This window comes from Vicugna pacos, chromosome 11 (assembly GCF_048564905.1).
Source record: "Vicugna pacos chromosome 11, VicPac4, whole genome shotgun sequence".
Lineage (NCBI taxonomy): Eukaryota > Metazoa > Chordata > Mammalia > Artiodactyla > Camelidae > Vicugna > Vicugna pacos.
Window position 1 is genome coordinate 73417943 of NC_132997.1, and position 20765 is coordinate 73438707.

Consider the following 20765-nt stretch of genomic DNA (forward strand, 5'->3'; position numbering starts at 1 on the left):
AAACCACACAAAAAGTAAGAATCTAACCACCATCCATGACCATCAAATTACTGAATACTCTAATGTGTACAAATGCATTCAATCTCAAGTTACATATAAATCTCAATCTCAAGTTACATATAAACAAGACAAAGTATTTACAAGACAAAGTATTTAAAATGTATAAACATCATTTATTTGGGGTTTCTTTAAAATACTATTGTAACTGTATATATTAATACTAATACAAGAACCGCAAGTTTTGGAGGTTAAAATGTACCATATGGAGACATGACTTGGTTGGAAGAGTGAGACTAATAACTTCAAGATTTGTATGTTACTTTATATATTACTTCATATATCATAAAGCACCTTCTCATCCACTACCAACTCAGTGCTTTGCACATAGTATATAATTGTAAAAACAAATCCTAGGTGCTTTCTGTCATTTTATTTTCTGTTCAAATAATTGAATATTTAGAGAAGAGGTAAATGTCTACATTTTCCTTTTTTCTTCATTTTAAAGACTTTTTAGATGAGTTCTTCTAATTTTGAGTTTAAGGGAAAAAAATCCAAATTTTAATAAGTTATATTTGTAAGTCAACCTCCTTTAAATATTAGTTTCCATAGTTGTTTCTTTAAAAATAGTAATATTCTGTATGTGTATTATGTATTATCAGTATATCACATATTTCAGACAAATAAAAATGGTTTCAACTGAAATTCTGAATCCAGCACACAGTTGAGCATTTAAAAAGTAATTTTAAAATGACTATAACTCAATAAAAAATGTTTTAAAATAAATAAATAAAAATAAACAGTAATTTTAACTATTAGGGAATGTTAATGAATCAACTCACATTTGTTCCTGTTTCACCCGAATGACAAAGCCTATAGCACAGCCTGCAAGAGAACTAACTCAAATTAATACATCTGTACCTAGAATTATTGCTGTATTTTCAGAAGCTTCTGGCAATTAAGGCCTTATTATGAGGTGCGAGTCTGGTGTCTTCGTGTTTCATAGTGACAACCGCGCAGCAGCAAAGTTCAACTAATTTTCTACAAAATTTAAATATTAGCCTATTTTCTCATACCAGTTATTTTAAAAGGATGTTTTTGGTAAAATTTCACAAGCACTAGCATGCTATCAAAATTTAAACCTTAAAAGAAAACTACTACATGCCTCAACATGAGAACTTTAAACTGTTAGTTTGCCTGTATTTGGGATTAAAAAACAACAATCACATACTACATTATACACATCGTAGATATTTTCAAGGATCAAAGTCAGCTGTTGAGTATGGTTGGGTCGGCAGGGAAGAGCCCCATGGCCAACTGAGTGTCCCACAGGGCGGAGCATCTCGGCCTCCACAGACCAGGCTCTAACAGGGTCGGCAGTTAGGCACTGCACTCAGTGGGACGCCCCAGCCTGGCCGCCCCGGAGTCCTCAGCACGCCGCGCCTCTCTCCGTTCCACCCCCTCCTCCCAGGACAGCCGCCACACTGCCCACCCGGCTCCTGGGCAGCGGGAAGTGACGGGAAAAAAACCCGGCACACAAAGAAGTTCTGGGTAGGAAGCGGAGCCCCACCCTGCCAAGAGGACCGGTTCCTCTAGGCAAACTTGGCCATAAGTTAACAGGAAGCGCTGAGGCGCAGTTCCTAGCACCATTCGGGACACCTTGCCGCCCAGCAGGCTCATCGTTTGTCCACTGACAGCCCTCCCTGAAGCCCCAGACTCTAAGCGCTCTCCAGGAAACCCTTGACTCGCTCTCCACCGCGGTCCCTCACTGACGGCAGGAACTGCAATTGCATCCGGGTACTTCGAGCAGCCGCGCGCAGAGTCTCCCGGAAGTGACGCGAGCGCGGAGGAATCGCGTTCCGCTTAGCGGGCCTGAAGCGAAGAGGCTTCCTGAAGCGGGTGCGGTAGGGAAGCTGTCGCTGGCGGGAAAGGTTTGGACTTTACGACAACCAACTCTTTGTAACACTTTTTATTTACGTCAGGCATTGTGCTTAACACCAGCATTGCCACACCACTTAATCTTTCTTCAACAACAGTCCCAGGAGAAAGAAGTGTTGTCATTTCCATTTTATATATAGGGAAACTAAGGCTCAGAGAGGGCGAGTCGCTTCTTTAAGATCATACATGGAGCTAGTTTTGGTGGAGCTGGTCTAAATCCTGCCAGCTTGGCTGCAGAATCTGCTGTAAACCTCCGTCGTGGTGCTTCCATTTAGAAAAATTAAACTGCACGGCGTCCTGGTAAGCCACTTGTGCGAGGGCTGTTCACCTTCAGCTCAGCAGCCTGCTGCCCGAGAAGTGGGGCTACGCCACAGCCATTGTTCTCTTTACGGTGGACACAAGGCCGAACCATATGCCTGGGTCACTGTCGCTAACCCGATAACCTGAAATTTCTCTTGGTCTTCTACCCCTTGACTCTGCACATGCAGGGCTTTTTCTCGCAGCTCTAGCAGCGCAGGTTAACTGAGGAAACCGGAACTGGCTCTGGGAAGCATTTTAACTCCTCTCAGGCCCCTGTAAGTTCAGGACTGTTAAGACAACTGGAGATCACCATTATCAAATAGTCTCTGACCTTAACAAAGGGCTGACAGCTGTTTCTCGGTCTTTCCACCAAATCAGTTATGTTTCTTCTGGTTTCCACTTTTTTAGAATATGACTGAGAATCAGTCCTTTGATCTTATGTCTGCATTAACCAGTGTGCTTTGTTATTCTATAACAAACTGTGAAAAGCCACTAAGGTCATATTTTTGTAAAAACAAATTATGCATAGGAAAAAAAGCAGTAACATATTGAATTTAACAATGATATTTTAAGAGTGGCCATTGAATCCTTTCATTTCTTTTACATTCTTCTACTTTCTATTTTCCATATCTGCTCTAATATCTTTTTAATATAGACAAACAAGTTGAGCATGATAATACATTTTTAATTGCCTGCGATTATAACGAAACAAAGATATATTGTCACATTTTGACAAATGACAGCCCTTAGTGCAAGTCACATGGGGGAATCTTGTTTGCTTGGAAGAATATTGAGTTCTCTGTCAGGGTATAACCAAAATACAGTTTGGTACTATATATAAAATAGATAAACAACAAAGATTTATTGTATAGCACAGGGAACTATATTCAACATCTTGTAATAACCTATAATGGAAAAGAACCTGAAAATACATATATATATATATATATATATATATATATAGTATATGTATCTGTATATGTATAACTGAATCACTTTGCTGTACACCTGAAACATAAATCAGCTACACTACAACAAAAAAAATTTAATTGCAAAAAAAATAACAGTTTGGGTCAACAATCCTCACAGGATAAATGAAGCAAATGACTAAAAGTTGATGTTTTTCATGAACTTTTGTATAAAAATATACTACAATTAAAAGGTTTTTTCCTAAAGAAGAAAGAGGAAGGGGTATTTGGTGTACTTGGAATTCTGGAGAACAAGTATAGAATCTTATTTTTATTCTGCCTTGGAGTATAGCTTTAAGCAATTTATCTTTTTCAGACTGTCAAAGTAAAGACTTTATTCTCTATTCTCTCTATATATTCCACTTCTTCCTATTGCTTTTTAGTGACCTCTCAAGCAGTGGCACAACAAGAAATATGGTGGAAAGTTAGAAGAGGAAAATAAGAAAAGTAGAGGAATAAAGGAAGATGCTGATATTGGCGTTGAGCTTATTTTGGAATTCCAAGGTGGCATGTAGCAACTGTATCATCCAAGTCCTGGCACAAGCCCAGTTGCCTACCCAAAGGTAGATTCACATATACAGTGTCCCCACGCATATACTCAGCACCCACAATGATAACTCTGGCCAAAAATTCACCTTTATACTCGTACAAATTAGATACATGTTTTAACAAAACTTTGAGCAACAAGAAATGTAAACTAAAATCCCATAGTTTTCTCTGGTGCTCCCTTTTATCATATCATTCATCCATCCCATGATTAATAGCCTAACTGGTTATAACTGCAAGTTTTACCTGCAGCGTTACAGTGCAACAACTATGAAACATCCAAGTGAGGTGCTGACAAGATGCATGTTTTTGAAGGAAATGTCTATATTAGTCTGGGAGGTGGTTGTTAAGATGAAATTAAATGTGCAAGAATTTTATTGGAGGAAACACTTGTGAGAAAATGGGGAGGGAGGCAGGGGTGGCTGGGAGAGCCATCAGGCTGTAATGCAAATCTGAAACTGAGTGAAAGAGAGAGGGAGGGAATGTTGGTGGAAGTGTCTTAGATTTCTACACAGTCTCAGCAAGATTTACCAAGGCTGTTGGGAATCCTTAAGCTAAAATTGCTATCAGAGGAGTCCTAGGAAAGAGCCTACCTTCTTGTCTATGCTGCCCTCTGTCATCGGCTGGAAAAGCCCATGGGAAACTTGGCTTTTGGTGCAAATATGGCAGAATCTGGGACTTTTGATCAGTTTTGCTCCCTGTATTTGGTAACCACAACCCAAGAACTGGTTTTTCAATTATTGGAACTTTTCACCAGTTTCAGGCTTAAAAGAAGATTTTGAAAGAGATGATTTCATGAGGAGTTTTGGAGAGAGCCACTGTTATGCTTTCCCACGTCCCTTCGAGTCTGGTGAGTGAGGCTTCAATGGCACTACTCAGAGAGTTTGATATATGTCCCCTGGATTTTGAGAGGTATGGTGGTGTCTGACTTAACATCTTGCAAATTCTAGGGGTAGGAGAAATGGGTCAGTGAGAAGTTTTGGCAGAGTAGTAAAGGAGAGTTGGTATATTGGGGTCAGCTGTCACTGCCATTAGGACAAATAATGTTTGAGTGTTTCTCATGCGCCAGATGTGTGTGGACCACATGAGAGAAAGAGGGCTGGCCTGGAGCCTTTTTGACTTGTTCCCTGGAGGGTTGCCTGGAAGAGAGATGGGTCTGCAACAGAGAGAATCTGTGTGGTGTGGATTATTAGAAAATCCAGAACTGTAGGTGGAGCAGTAACTTGGGGAATAGACTGTATTGCCCATCTAGGGTGACTAACTTGTCCAAGTTTGCCTGGAATGTTCCCTGCTTTAGTACCAAAAATCTTGAGTCCCAGGAACCCCTAGTTGCAGGCAATTCAGGGTGATTGGTCATTCTACATGTCACAGGAGTTGTAGTCAGAGGCTCCCTGCTGGGGAGCCTCCCAGAACCCCAGAAAAATCACCCGTGGGAGTAAGAGTCAGTTTTAAATACCAAGCAGGTCCAGAGTATGTGAAGCCGGCTTATGACCATGCCAGTGTTTAAGTGGATTTTATCAGAGGACAATGGGAAATGATACTGAAGCAGAATCTTTTCCACACTATCCTTTTGGAGTGTGTATTAATCTGCTTGGGCTGCCATAATAGAATAACACTGGGTGATTGCAACCACAAAAATTAATTTTCTCACAGTTCTGGAGGCCAGAGGTTCAAGATCAAGGTTCTGGCTAATTCTGTTTCTGGTAAGAACTCTCTTCCTGCCTTGCAGATAGTCAGTCGTCTTCTTACTGTGTCCTCACATGGGCTTTTCTCAGTGTGCGGTGTGAGTGTGTGTGTAGAGAGAGAGAGAGAAGTATGTCTTTGGTGTCTCTTCTTGTAAGGACACTAATCTTATCAAATCAGGGCTCCACTCTTCTGACCTTATTGAACCTTAATGACTTCCTCAGGGGCCTCATCTCCAAATACAACTACACTGAAGGTTGGGGCTTCAACATATAAATTTTAGGGGGACACAAACATTTAACTCATAACAGAGTGTGACTTGGAACACAGGGATCATAAGAATAGTGGGTCTGTTCAATGCCTCACACCCTTAAGGAGAAGATATGCTATAGTGTTATCTGTATCTTTTTATGAACAAAAGTAAACATTACATTAAATAAGGAGATCCTTCGTGCCACTCTTAGGGCTCTTTTAATCTTGTCAAGGTAAAGCTAGACCCACCCAGAGGACTGTTGTCTTCTGTTCTGCAGAGCAGAGGAAGTCACAAGCTAATGCTGACACTACCTGACCCATAGAGAAATCCACTATAGGCTGTGTGTGTACACGGTGATCAGGACTTGGACTAAACAGGGGTTTAGCAAACACTGGGACTATTCTGTATGGTACCACTTATATTTATGAAATTTGACATAAAAATAGTTACACAGGATTGGTTAATCAGAGAATATATCTTCCTATATTTTTCTTACACATGTGAACCCAAGTAGTTGTGAGACTAGATCCAAATGCCAGTACATTAAGAATGAAATGTGGTCATTTCTTGGCCTTTTGACTAAGATCAAGTATAAGAATGAAATGTGAACACGTGAGAGAGAATTGGATGTTTGTGTTCATAGAATTGGATGCTGGATGTCCATGGCATCCACTTGAATCTCTCCAGGAAGCCTAGCTAACTTTTTTTTTAATTCCTAGGAGGTGTTAGTATTTGGAGCTAGATTCAGTTGTGAGCATAGAGTAACAGAAGGCTCTAAATTAAAAGGTACTTAAACATGACATAGATTTATTTTTTTCTTTCGAGAAATCTGGATGAAATCAGTTTGGGGTTAAGTATGATGATTCATGGGGTGAGAATTCCAGGCTCCTGTTCTCTTGTTGTCAACTATGTGTGGCCTTCATCTTCCAAAGTCATTTCATTGTCCAAGGTGGCTACTAGCGCTCTGGCCATTCCAGTGAACAGGAAGGATGAGCAAATTCAAAGAAAAGCACACCTCTTCCATTTAAAGACAATTCTCAAAGGTTGTACACAAGCTTCTGCAAGAGAGGCTGAGAAAGGTAGCATTTTTTTTTTAAAGTAAGCCAGTATCTCATTGTGGCTTTGGTTTGCATTTCCCTAATAACTGAAGATGTTCAGCATCTTTTCATGAGTTTGTTGGCCATTTGTATATCTTCTTCGGAGAAATTTCTGTACAGATCCTTTCTCCATTTTTAAATTGGATTATTTATATTTTGTTGTTGAATTTTAATAGTTTGTATTGTATTGTATTGTAGATATAAGCCCCTTATCAGAAATGTAATTCACAAATACTTTCTTCCATTCTGCCACTGGCTTTTTAAAATTTTCTTTTTGGTGCCCTTTGAATCACAAAACTTTGTAATTTTGGTAATGATAGTTTATCAATTTTTTTCTTTTGTTGCTTGTGCTTTTGGTGTTGTCTGAGGCTGCCACTGTGCTATAATAGCAGAGTTGAAAGTAGTTGTGACAGATCCATTGGGCATATAACCATATAGCAAACCTAAAATATTTACTGTCTAGTCCTTTAAGAAAAAGTTTGCCAACTCCTGCTCCAAAAGCAGAGGGGAATGGAAATATTGGGGAACTGCTATCAATCCCTGTTGTGAAGAATATATTTTGAATGTGTGAAACCTTTTCTAAAGCATCCTAGTACAGTAATGTGCTGAATGTTTCAAGTACTTCTTTTCACCTTCTAATAAAAGGTTCCATTTTTGCTTCATAGCTGTTGAAAGGGTGCCAAACACTACAAAGATTGTAAATCTTCTGTGGTTTCACTATTCTGCCAGAACTTTTAATTTTCTTGAGTATTGATCGAATCATTGCCTTTACCATGGTAACAGCAGAGAGAGGACTGGGACCTTCTTTATAGTGATGAATTGATAAGTTAATTACTGCCAGAGTAGCATGTTATCATTTCTGCTTACCTCAGTTCACGTAGGCACAAGACAGCACCTGGTGAGCCCAAGCTCAGGGTTAAGATGATCACATTGAATGGTGGGAATGACTCTTGGGCTTATTGTAGTCTATTTCCACCATTTGTAGAACTGGAGCTGATTAGAGAGATGTTTGGAACTTAGGACATGTCTCCTAACACGTGGATATATAGTTTTAAAGGAGCAAGTCAGTGCACAAAGAGAAAAACAGAGATCATCAATGAAGAGGGAAAATCCGATTATTCCAGTTGTCCCTAAGGTTGGCTCTGTCCCTCCGCTATCTGAGGTTTGCTTATGTGAGCAAATAAATCCTTTTTATTTACACTGGATTTCTGATATTTGCAACCAAAGGAGCTTCAATTAATATAGAATGTGAACCTGCTAAAACAGTTGTGCAATCATGGTATTATTTGTGCTAATGATGGCTTTTAGAAATAAGCATCTGAAAAATACAATAAGCTCTTTAATATCAACTGGTAAGAAATGAATAGCAACTATCAATAGCCATTTTCTCCTGTTCCTCCTGGGTACACAGCCAGACTATTTTTCCCAGCTTCCCTTGTTTCTATGTGGGGTCATACATCACCAGTGGAATATAAGAAGTGATGTATGTCATTTTTAGGTTGCGATGATTAAGAGTAGGTGTTGGCTTCCTTATTCTTCCTACTTTTCTTTTTCTGAAGTCCAGATGTGGAGAATATGAGGGACTCTGAGCCCCTTGGGGGAGGTGGAGCCATTAGATATAAGGAACCTAAGTCCTAAGTATCTGTGTGGAGCAGAACCCTCTCACCTGTCTGGTAACCCACATTGGATGGGACATGGGAAAGCAGTAATCCTTAAGACACTGAAATAAAACAAACAAACCAGCAGGTAGTCCACTCTAAAAGGAACAGCTTTAACATACTCCCATATGGATTTTGGTGGGACTGACTGATTTGGGCAAAAATGTTATGTAAAGATAACAACCATCTAAATAAATGTGATTAAGATTTAACCAAAGTTTATGAGAAATGATATAGTACTACAGCTGTTGGCAGTCCCTATTTGGAGTTACATACCAGTTCCCAGTTTGTAGAAGGTTTCTCAGCAGGGCTTAAAGATGAGCTGTTAGCTGCAGGCTGCATGGACCTAAGTACATCGGTGATCTAAAAGACAGTCAGTTACCCTGATGACGGTATAAAAGTTTCCACCATGAGTGTCCACCATTAGAATCTTGAATCATTTACATTATTCTAAGTGTATCCTGCTGAAGCAAGAGAACTCAGAGTACCAATTCGAATGCCACTTGTATGGTTCTTTACAAACTATCTGCCTTACTACTTCCTCCTCCACCTATGACAAACAGCTAAGTACACAGGCTCTGTGGATGGTTCGATGAAGTCTTTGATGAGGCCGAAGTGGGTAGCCTCCTCTAGTGCTTAGCTACCATTACCAGTTCTAGATTTGGGCAGCAGAAGCACAGCAGTGAGATAGAGTGAAGCTCACATGCAAAGAGAAACTAAGATAAGAGATTGATAGAAAGAGATCTAAGAATTTTTATATCTCTGATTCTAGGAGTTTCTGATACCCGGTAATATTCCTGCCTTTTCAATAGTTATGTAATTTACTCTTCTGTTCATTACAAAGGATATCATACCTTGATATTTTTCCAATTAATTTATCTTTTTCAAACTAGTTTGTTTGAAATTAAAAGAAAACTTAATGCATACATGATTGTTGAAAAAAAAAAAACCCGAGAAACTGTTATGCAGGAAGTAGGAGATTTCTCTTTCCACTTTAGTGTTCCCATTATGCTGAGTTAAGTACTCAACATATTTGCTTAATATCTTCCCATATTTTTTCTAGGCATGTTACACATATGAAATCATATAACCTTATAACTTACTTTCATTTACATTTTGCTCTTTTACTCAGCAATCTATTGTGGAATTCTTTATATATTAAGATATTTACAATGTACTTCATCTTTTTAAAAGGTATACAATATTCTTTTTATAGCTGTGCCACAGTTTCTTTAGCCAATTTTCTATTTATGGATACTCAAAGGATATTCCCAATTTCATGATGTTACAAAATAAAAATATAAAATTCTCCCATTCATTTGCTAATTCAGCAAAAACTATTGTGCCCACACTAAGTGCCAGACACTTTTCCAGGCAAGGTAATTTCTGGAGTTTCTATTTGTGGGAGGGGAAGAAATAAACAAGAAAACAAGTAAGTGTGAGCTAAATAATTTTATCTAGTGAAAAGTTTTGTGAAGACAATAAAAATGGAGATTTGAAAGAGAGTGAAAAGTGTGGGTGTAGAACTTCTTGAGATTGAGGTATCTGGGCTGTATTTTCCACAGGTGACACCCAAATCCTGAGTGATACAAAGGAAACAGCCCTGTGAGATCATAGCAAAGGGAACACCAGGACCAAAGATCCTAAGGCAGTAACAACTTGGTACTTTAGAGGAAAAGAAATGAGGCCAGTGTATCAGTTACAGTTCTTAGTTACAACCAGAAGAAACCAGTGTAACAGTTTAAGGAGAAAAGGAATTTACTGAAAAATACTTGGCAGCCCAAAGACAGACTCTTTGGGATTACTAGAGAACCCATTTTGGAGACTTACTCACTAAGACAAACCCCCGAAATCTCACCACGGAACTGGTCTAGTGTGACATCACTGCTGTGACAGCTGGTTATAGACACTGTGGCTTGCACCAAAGACAGTATTGCTACTGCTGGCTCAGGAATTTCAGTGTACCTGCCACCATCCCCAGACCACCCTACCCATGCCCTTATTTGCAACACTAGTTTCTAATTTAAAGCCTGTAAATATTACTTGTGTAGATCCTAAATGTGTATCTTTGCACATTTGTGCTGATTTCTATAGACTAAGTTCCTGGAAGAACTGTTGGATTTAAAGAGAAGCTCATCTAAAATTTTGACAGATACCGCTAAATCACCACTTCCCAAAATGTTGTGGTGACTTATACTCCCACAAACAGGATATGAATATGCCAGTTTCCTAAAGGCCTCGTAAATTCTGGATCTGTGCTTTGGAGTTTTGTAAATCTGAATCCACCTGAACATGATGCTGGCTCCATGACTTAGTAATTTTGTGTCATTGGGCAAATTAGTCCATTCTCTGGGTTTCATTTACCTTGTAGGTATGATATGGGAATGGTGACCATGTTCCTGAGACTCCTAATTGTCCTTTGATATCCATTTCCCTCTTCTTCTACACTTATAGAACCCTACTTTTTAGTTAGACCCATAGCTGTCCAGTTTGTCAGTGCCAGTTTAATAATTTCTTTTAGTCATAGCCAGCACTGAAACCTGCAGAATGGGTGTCAGCTGTGTGTAATAATATCCTGGAGGTAATATAAAGCATTTCCTAAAGAAATGCTGCATCACAATCACTTTATGGTACAGAGGATGACACTGGATAAAAAAATTCAGATATTTATTATGCCTCTGAGTTAAAGTGACTGAAAACAGTCAGATCTGAATGTGAAAAAATTTTACAAACCTTAGATGATTTATTTTGCTTACCTGTCCCTTTTTATATTTGCCCAAAAGTGATATATAATTATGTTCATGTATAAGTAAATCAAAAATTTCTATTTCAGTAAGTACACGATAAAAATTCTAACCAATAAAGCATTGTCACAATTTAATTGGGAGGTTTTTTTTAAATATTCTTAGATTCAATTTAGAAATAAACAGTAATGATCTCAAGTATCCATTCTTGCCTTCTACAGTAATAGAACTCTCAAATTTAGTGGAGCACGGGGCTGTCAAAAATAAAGATTCAGCCTTCTAGCAATTAGGTCTTGTGACTTAGTTCTGGCCAATGAAACATGAGCAGAAGAAATGTGTGCATATCTCAAGCCAGGCCCCTAAAAGGAAGAGATGTGCCTTTCCTTCTTCTGCCTTTCTTGCTAATCGGAATCAAGATAACAGTAGTGAGTCACCTTGGGCCATAAATCAAGGGTCTTTGTTTGAGGAGAAGTCTTTTATCAGACAGGTAGTTTTGTAAATGCTTTCTCCCAGACCATGGCCTGTCTTTTCATTGTATTAACAGTGTATTTCACAGAGCAGAAGTTTCAAATTTTAATGAGGTCCAGCTTATCAATTTTTTTCATTTATGGGTCATGCTTCTGATGTTATATCTAAAAAGTCATTGCCAAACTCAATGTTACTTACATTTTTTCCTGTGTTATCTTCTGGAATTATTATAGTTTTGCACTTTACATTTAGATCTATGATCCATTTTCACTTATAAGTTGTGAAAGGTATAAGGTCTATGTCTAGATTCTTCTCCTCCCTCTGTCCCTCCCTCCCTCTCTCTTTCTCCTTTCCTTCTGATTTTCTTCCTTCCTACCTTCCTTCCTTCCTTCCTCTTTCCCTCCCTCTTTGTCTGCTTCCTTCCTTCCTTTCTATATGGATGTCCAGTTGTTCCAAAACCATTTGTTGAAAGATTGCCTTTCTCCATTGGAGTGCCTTGGCTCCTTTATCAATAATCAGTTGAATATATCCTCCTCCTCCTCTTTGTTCTTTGTGTGTATGTGTGTGTTTTCTTCAGTTTGGCCATACTGTCTCTGGGTATAGTTGTTTTTTTATTTACCTTACTTTGTATTTGCTGAATGTTCTAAATCTGAAGATCTGTGTCTTTTCATCGATTACAGACATGTTAGTGGTTATTTCTTCATATATTGCCTATCCTGCGTTTTCTCCATTCTTTTCTTCTGGAACTTGGATTAGACCTTTGCTGAAATTCTCTCTTCCTTGTATCCTGGTTCTTTTCCTTGTTCTTACCTCTCTGACAGTGTTGCATTCAGGGGACATCTTCAAATCTGTTTTCCACTTCCAGTTTAATACAATATTTGAGTTTTAATTTTCAATTAATATGTTTCCATTTTCTGGAAATTCTACCTAGTACTTTGTAAATATCTCTGGTAAGTTTTTATGTGCTCTTCGCTTCTTTCCCTGAGGGGATTTGTTAATTTTTAGCATAGAGGATCATATTCATAACAGAAAGAATCAGTTTCACTGGGCTGAGAAGACAAACAACTGGAACTTGAGGGACAAAATTCCACAGCAGAGAGAATCAAAGGAAAGTGAGTTCAAAAACCTGCATACCATCTTCCCTGAAGACAACTGCCAGTTGTGAAGCTTTATGTACAGAGGAAGAAATTCCAAGAAGTCTACTAAAAAGAAGCATTTTGGAGGCTAAAGAGCTTGACAGATACTCAGCAGCTGCAGAGTGCTTGAGATACAGAAAATGGAGTTAAACTTCAGCAAAGGTGGAGAAACTATGTAAATTCTGTGGACTTTTAGAAGAGACCACAGAAAAACCGTATCTTTTCTTTCTAGGAGTAAGGGCAAAAAGTAAATCATCTTTAACAAAGCCTAAAACCAAGCCTAGATTGGATTAAGAAAACCTACTGTACCTTGCCTATCTGCCAGAAGAAAACCTAACTGGCTCAGAAAAGAGATAGTGTCATTCAGAACCTTTTCATTTTCAATACACAAAGTCTGGCATACAGTAAAAATTATGAGTCATGCTATAAAAAGGTCCAAATTACCCAAATCCAGATTTAAAACCAGTGGTAGGACTATCCCCACTGGTGATCCCTATATTGGAGTTAACCAGACAGAGGATTAAATATAACAATAATTAATATAATCAATAAAATCGAGGAAAATGTGGAGAATTTCAGCTGGCACTTGAAGATGCTGGTGTAGGACTGAAAAAAATTATAACTAAAATTAAGAAGTTAAGTTGATGGGCTTACTAGGAAATTAAACACATCAAGACAGAGGATAAATTAACTAGAAGACGTGAGTAGAAAGCATCAAGATTAAAACACAGAGAGAAAAGGATGAAAAATACATAACAAGAATATGAATATATAGTAACCTATGATGAAAAAGATTATGAAAATGAATATATGTATATATGTATTACTGAACTATTATGCTGTACACCAGAAATTGATACACTGTAAACTGACTATACTTCAATTTAAAAAAGAATATGAATATATAGAATATGGTGAACTGTTCTAACTTATGTGTAAATCTCAGAAAAGGAGGAAAGAATAGAATAATAACAATATTTAAGGACATGTTGGCTCAGATGTTTTCCAAAACTGGCATAAGGTATCAAATTGCAGATTTAAGAAGCTCTAAGAATCCTAGGTAGGATAATTACAAAGAATGTCATACCTGGGATTACCATAGTCAAAGACCACCCTCCCCCCATACTCCAAAAGAAATAATAAAAGCAACCTGAGAAAAATGAGATACTGCTTTCAAAGGAGCAGCAATATGAGCCACAGATGACTTTTCAGTGGAACCAACAGAAGACAAAAAATCAACTTCTTTAAGCTGTAAAAAGACATTATTCATAAAGCTAAAATTCTATAATCAGCAAAAATACTCTTCAAAAGCAGAGCAAACTAAGAACATTTTCAGACAGAAAGAAAAAAAAAAAGAACTGAGAGAATGAACTGCCAGTCGATTTTCACTAAAAGAAATACTAAAGGGAGCTGATCGGAGAAGAAAAATGGCCCCAGAAGGAAGTACAGAAATGCAGAAAGGAATATATAGTGCTGAGAATAGTAAATATATGGATATATTACAGTGAATATTGACTTTGTAAGATTATAATAGTAATTCCTTGGATTTAAAATACATACGGAACCAAATATATGACAATAGTAGGACAAATTGGGAGAGCAAATGGACTTAAATGTGTAAAGTTCTTTCATTGTGAAGAGGTAAAAATACTAATTTAAGAGAGACTCTAATAAATTAAGAATACATAATATAATTTCTGCGGCAAATGACTAATTAAAAGCTGTGTAATAAGGAAACTAATAAAGGAAAATAAAATAATAAAAATACATGTCATCTAAAAGAAGAAAAAATTAGTAAACTGTAAGATAAGTCAGAGGAAAACATCAAGAATGAGCTACAGAGAGACAAGAGGGTATAAGTGTATAGTAGAGTGTAAAAGACATAGTGAATAAAGTGAAAAGGTGTCAAATATCATCTAATAGATTTGTAATTTCCCAGAAGATGGGAGAGAGAGAATGGGACAGAAACAATATTTGGCAAAATAATGGCTGAGATTTCCCTCAAACTGAAAAGTGATCCTCAGCCTCAAAGATATCCCCAATGATTTTCACCTCCTGGCATTCTCCTGCCATGCATAGTTTCCTCCCCCATTGTATCGGGCTAAATCTGTACAACCAATAAGAAATTGTGGAACTTCCAAGGCCAAGTCATAAAAGACATTGCACCTTCTTGCTTGTTCTCTCAGATTACTTTCTCAGGGAAGCTAACTGCCATCTCATGAAGACACTCAGGCAGCTCTATGGAGACAGTCATGTGGCAGGGAACTGAGTTTCACTAACTGGGCAGATGTGAGTAAGCTCCCTTGGAAGTAGATCTTCCAGGCCCAGGTAAACTTCCAGATAACTACATTCCTGGCTGACATATGTATTCAGCCTCAGGAGAGACCCTGAGTCAGAACCACCAACCTAAGCCACTTCCAGATTCCTCACCCACATGAACTGTGTGAGGTAATAAATGCTGATTGTCTTATGCCACTATGTTTTGGGGTAATTTGTTATGCAGCAACATATATAGATTTTTGAGGCCTGGCTTTGGAATAGGCAGTCAGTGGATTGGAGTTTCCAGTGACCTCATCTTTGGGTTCAATTAATTTTCTAGAACAGCTCACAGAGCTCAGGAAAACATTTATTTATGTTTACCGGTTTATTAAAGGACATGCTAAAGGATACAGATGAACAGCCAGATGAAGAGAAACATAGGGTGAGGTCCGGGAGAGTCCCAAGCATAGGAGCTTCTGTCCCTATGGAGGTGAGGTGTGTCACCCTCCTGGCGTTGGTATATTTGCCAAACTGGAAGCTCCTCAAACCCTATAGTATTAGGATTTTATGGAGGGTTCCTCATATAGGCACGATCAATTATTAACTCCTTTTCTAGTTCCTCTCCTCTCTGTGGAGGATGAGGGGTGGGGCTGAAATTCCAAGCTTCCAATCATGGTTTGGTGTTTCTAGTTACCAACACCCCCCCCCCCCATCCAGGAGCCTACTCAGCGTCACCTCAACAGAACAAAAGATGGTCCTAGTGCTCTTACCACTTAGGAATTCACAAAGGTTTTAGGAGCCCTGTGTCAGGGATAGGGTTTGACCCAGACAAATTTTAGAACAAGAGATGCTCCTAGTGTTCTTATTACTTAGGAAATTACAAGGATTTCTGTGCTAGGAAACAGGAACAGAGACCAATATTAATTTTCTATTATCTCACAATAACTCAAAGGAAAGAACCCAGAGCCCAGACAGTGGAGCCAAGAAATATGGAGAACCATTTCTATACAAGGGTAAGAATGAGTTCCAATCAAGGAACTTCTAAACTTTGCCCAGTCAGATTTCAGAATTGCTCTGGACTACGTGTTGTGCCTGTTTCCTCCTTTCTGAACAAGAGCATTTGTAGCAGTTGTCCTATGCCAATAACCAAATATCCTATGTTTGGTGTGGAAAGGGCAGTAATTTGTCTCTTTAGTTCACATGCCTTCGGATCAAGAGAAACAACCGTTAAGGAACTTCATTAAGGACCTACACCCAAGGAGACTCATGCACACCTAGACCTGATCTAGATATACAGTTTTGGACTTTGAACTCGTGATGTAATGCAATGAATCTTTTGAGGGTGACTGTGTTTTTTATTTAAAGAGGACAGAGGGTGAAATGTGGTAACTAACCACCAAATGGCCTCTGGTGATTCTTGTCTCTCAGTATTACCATATTTGTGTAAGTCCCTCCCACACTGAATACTGTTGGCCTCTGTAAACTACAGGATGTTGTGGAAATGAGGGAGTGTGACTTCTGAGACTATGTCATAAAAGACAATGTGTATTTCATCTTGTGTTCTGTTGGATCATTTGTTTTGGTAAAAGCCAGCTGCCATACCAGGAGAGCACTCAACCAGCTCTATGGACAGCTTCACATAACACTGCATTGATGTCACCTGCTAATAATCAGCACTATTTCCTCACCAGGCATGTGAGTAAGACACCCTGGAAATAGATCTTTAACCCTAGGCAAGGCTTTAGATGACTGCAGTACTGACAGGCACCTGACTGCTATCTCCTATGAGGCTCTGTGCCAGACACACAGCTCTAAGCTGCTCCCTTAGCAGGATCCCTCACCCACACAAACTGAATGAAATATTAAATGTTTATTGGTTTATCTGCTAAGTTTGGATCTTTTAATGCATTTATAAATAGCTAAAATGTGAAAAATTTCCAAAACTGAGGGTTTTTCATTAAAAAATAGAAGCAAGATAAGTACAAGAAAGAAAATTGTATAAACACATAAGAACCAACCTGCTGAAGCTCAAGACAAAGGGAAACCTGTAAAGCAAAATTATTCTTACAAAGATTTTTAAAAGACATGTCATTTTCAATGGAACAAAACTTGGATTGATAGCTGTGACTTCTCAATAGAAACAGTGGAAGTCAGAGACAACTTAGAGATATCTTCAAAATGATGTAAGAAAATAACTGCCAACCTAAAATTAATTCCATGTTAAAATATCCTTCAGTAGTGAAGGTAAAATGAATATGTCTTCAGTCAAACAAAAACTGAAAAAAATTCATCACCAGCAAAACCACACTAAAGGACAATAAAAAAGGATATTTCTTTTAGGCAGAAGGAAAAGAATTCCATATAGAAGCTCGGAGATGAAGCATATTATGAAAGCAACTAAATCTGAATCAGTTATGTCTGAGGGGTCAGCGAATTAACATCCATGAATGACAATAGCACAGTGAGGAGAGATGATATTAAACTTAATTAAAGTACTTTTTTTTATTATCCAGAAAGAGGATGAACTACTAATATATACTGGACATTATTAAGTTGATGGTGAACAAGAGAGGCTATGGGTAAAGCACTTTCAGAGGAGTAAAGAATGAATAACTAACAAACTGATAAAAGACAGAAAGAAATAATAAAACAACCAATCAAAAAAAGAAAGAAAGAAATGAAGAAATACCACATAAAAGGTAGAACAAACAAACAAACAACAACAAAATAGTAAGACAGTCGTTTTAAGTTCACAAACAGCCAGAAATATCCACAACAATTTGAAAGAATAAGAAAAATGTGGGAGGAATTTCTCATCATGTATCAAGTCTTATGTAAAGTTACAGTAATTAAGACAGTGTTCGACTGATTCAAGTATAGAGAAATAGAACAATTGGCCAGAAGAGTCTAGAAATAGACCACATTCATGTAGACATTTGATTTATGAAAAGAGTGGTTCTGTAGAACAGTAATGGAAGGACTGTCTTTTCAATAAATAATGTTGGGCAAATTGGCTATCTCTATGGCAAACAAATGAAGGAACACCTTCTAAATGTGAAAAGTAAACAGTAACACTTCTAGAAGGTGATATATGAAAAATTCTTTCTTCTTGGTGTGGGAACATAATTCTTAGTATAAAAAGAACTAAAATAAAATACTAATAAATTTAAAAGTTTTGTTTATCAAAAGATATCATTAAAGGAAATCCTATCATTTGTGATAACATGGGTGGACCTGGGAGATACTATGCTAAGGAATTTAATTACTACATGCATGCTTCCTCTTATATGAGGCATCTAAAATAGTCAAACATATAGAGGTAGATAGTAGAATGGTGGTTACCAGGGGATGGGGGAGTGAGAGAGAGAGAGAGTTGTTGCTCAGTGGGTATAAGTTTACAGCTATATAGGATTACTAAGTTCCAGAGATCTGCTGTACAACATAGTGCCTGTAGCTAACACTGTGTTATTGTGCACTTAAAAATTTGTTAAGAGGGCAGATCTCATGTTAAGTGTTAAAACAAAACAAACTAAAAAGGACACAAAGAAATCTTTGGAGGTGATGGATATGTTTCTTTCTTTGGATGTGATGATGGTAATTGCATACATATACATATGTCCAAACTCACCAAATTGTATACATTAATTATTTGAAGGTTTGTTTGATACACCAATTGTACCTCAATAAAGCTGGAAAAAAATAGATTGAAAACACAAGCCACAAAAGGAAGAATATTATTAACAACACATTTACCCTACAAAGAACTCATATCTAGAATACTGTATCCAAAGAACTCCTATAAATCAACAAGATATACAACCAAACAGATAAAGGTGGTTAAGAATTTAGACATCACACAAAAGAGAATCCAACTAGCCAATAAGTGTATAGAAAATGCTCAACTTCTTTATTAAGTAGTAGAATACATATATAACCACAATGTCAAGTATTTGTGTGCATGTGGAACCATTATTACTCTCATATATTGCTGGTCAGAATGCAAATTAGTATAGTCACTTTACTGATGATTTGACAATATATGCTGAAAATGAAGATTCATAATCATATGATCTACCAGGTTCGTTTCTAGATATATATCCAACATAAATGTGTGCACATGTGCAACAAAAGACATGTTTAGAATGTTCATAGCAGCATTATTAATGATTACCTCAGATTGGAAGCTGTCCAATTGTCCATCGACAATAGAAAAGATAAATAACATCATGGTATACTTATACAATGTAACAGTTCACAGCAATTTAAAAATAATTATCTTTGCTACACAAGAAAATGGATGAATGAATAAATACACAGAAGCACACAATCACACTGTAATTTCATTTATATAAAGTTAAAAGGACAGACAACTAATTTATGGTGAAGTCAGGAAAGTGATTACCTCTGGAAAGAGGAGAGTGTATAATATTGGGAGGAGGCATGAGAGTGGCTTCTTGAGCTGTTGGCAATTTTTTTTTTAACCTCTGTGGTGATTACATGCATTCACTTTGAGAAAATTCACTGCACTGTACATTTTTGAATTTTCCACTGCTCACTCTTCCTAGGACAATAACTATATGAAAACACCAGTTCTTGATAGTCATGTTATGGCAGATGCAGTGAGGACAATTGCTGGCTCTGGTACTGTTTATCCCTGTGAGTAATTTTGTTCTCTGGTCTCCAGCTGAATTTCTTACTTCTCTATCAGATCAGCAATGGTTTTTTTTTTTCAATTTAAGATATTTTTGAAATTTTAGGCAACATTTTTCAGGACTTGGTACTGGGAGATGCTTCTCTACACATATCTACAAAAAAAATTCAGAAGGCATTAAAGTAAATTCTGCAATGTATTTTCTCTGAAGTCAGATTCAATATTACATTTATGAAAACTTTGGTGTTTCTTCTAGAAAAGCTGGCCACTGAAGTATGTTTCTATCAAAATACAACTCTTGCAACAAACGTGACTATGAGGTTTACAGTGAAAACACTGACTGCATACATCACCTCGTTCCAGATAGGAGTATGCACATATATGTTGCGTTAAAATGTTGAATCTCTATTTTCCTCAAGAAGGGGGAAGAAAATGGCAATCAACGCAGCAAACTTTCTATTTTAAGATTATTTATGACTCCAGGTCAAAGACTTTCCTAACAACTGGAACATGAGTAGAGGAGCATTGAAATGGATACAGGTGACTTTCTGTGGAATCTCATTTCCATGAAATGAAATTAAAGAATATTGAAATGTATTGGAAATGTTTTCTTTAAAGCAAGACTATAATAGTTTACATACAATAAAAATTGCAGACTCAGAGTCATCTAATAGAGATGGAATTACTTGACAATGAAGGAGACAAGGAAAGATTTGACATGACTTATAACTATCTTTTCACCGTTTTCCCATCCTAGTATAATTTCATGTTCTAAAAATTATTAAATGTTACCTCATTTTCTATTTTTTTATTCTAAATTAAATTTTATCCAGTTTGAAGTAATGCTTAGGTATTTTTCAATAGCTTAGTTTTAGTTATCACTCTATGTGTATTCGAATGATAGACAAGTTTAATTGTATTTTAAAAAAACTTTTGTGTGCTATTTTATAACTTGTTTTTAGGTTATTGTATTTGGAGTGTATTTAATATTTAGTTTTCCTATTTAAAAAATTTCATCAATCTTGAAAATTTTAAAGAAAACAGCTGTCCTGATATCCATATTTCAA

General features: G+C 37.3%; 1 protein-coding gene across 4 annotated transcripts in view; it reads left to right on the forward strand.

Moving 5' to 3' along the window:
* The first annotated feature begins 1882 nt into the window (after positions 1-1882).
* The window catches only part of ZNF518A (zinc finger protein 518A), an 80965-nt gene continuing 62082 nt past the window's right edge, over positions 1883-20765 (forward strand). The window contains exons 1-3 of one of the 4 annotated variants that reach the window (XM_072971696.1): positions 1883-2235; positions 3587-3766; positions 4507-4599. The gene's annotated coding sequence lies outside the window, so the exon portion shown is untranslated. Of the gene's footprint in view, positions 2236-3586; positions 3767-4506; positions 4600-16646; positions 16743-19954; positions 20239-20765 lie in introns of those variants that run through there. The other 3 variants (XM_072971698.1, XM_072971700.1, XM_072971697.1) reach the window with 3 other exon arrangements.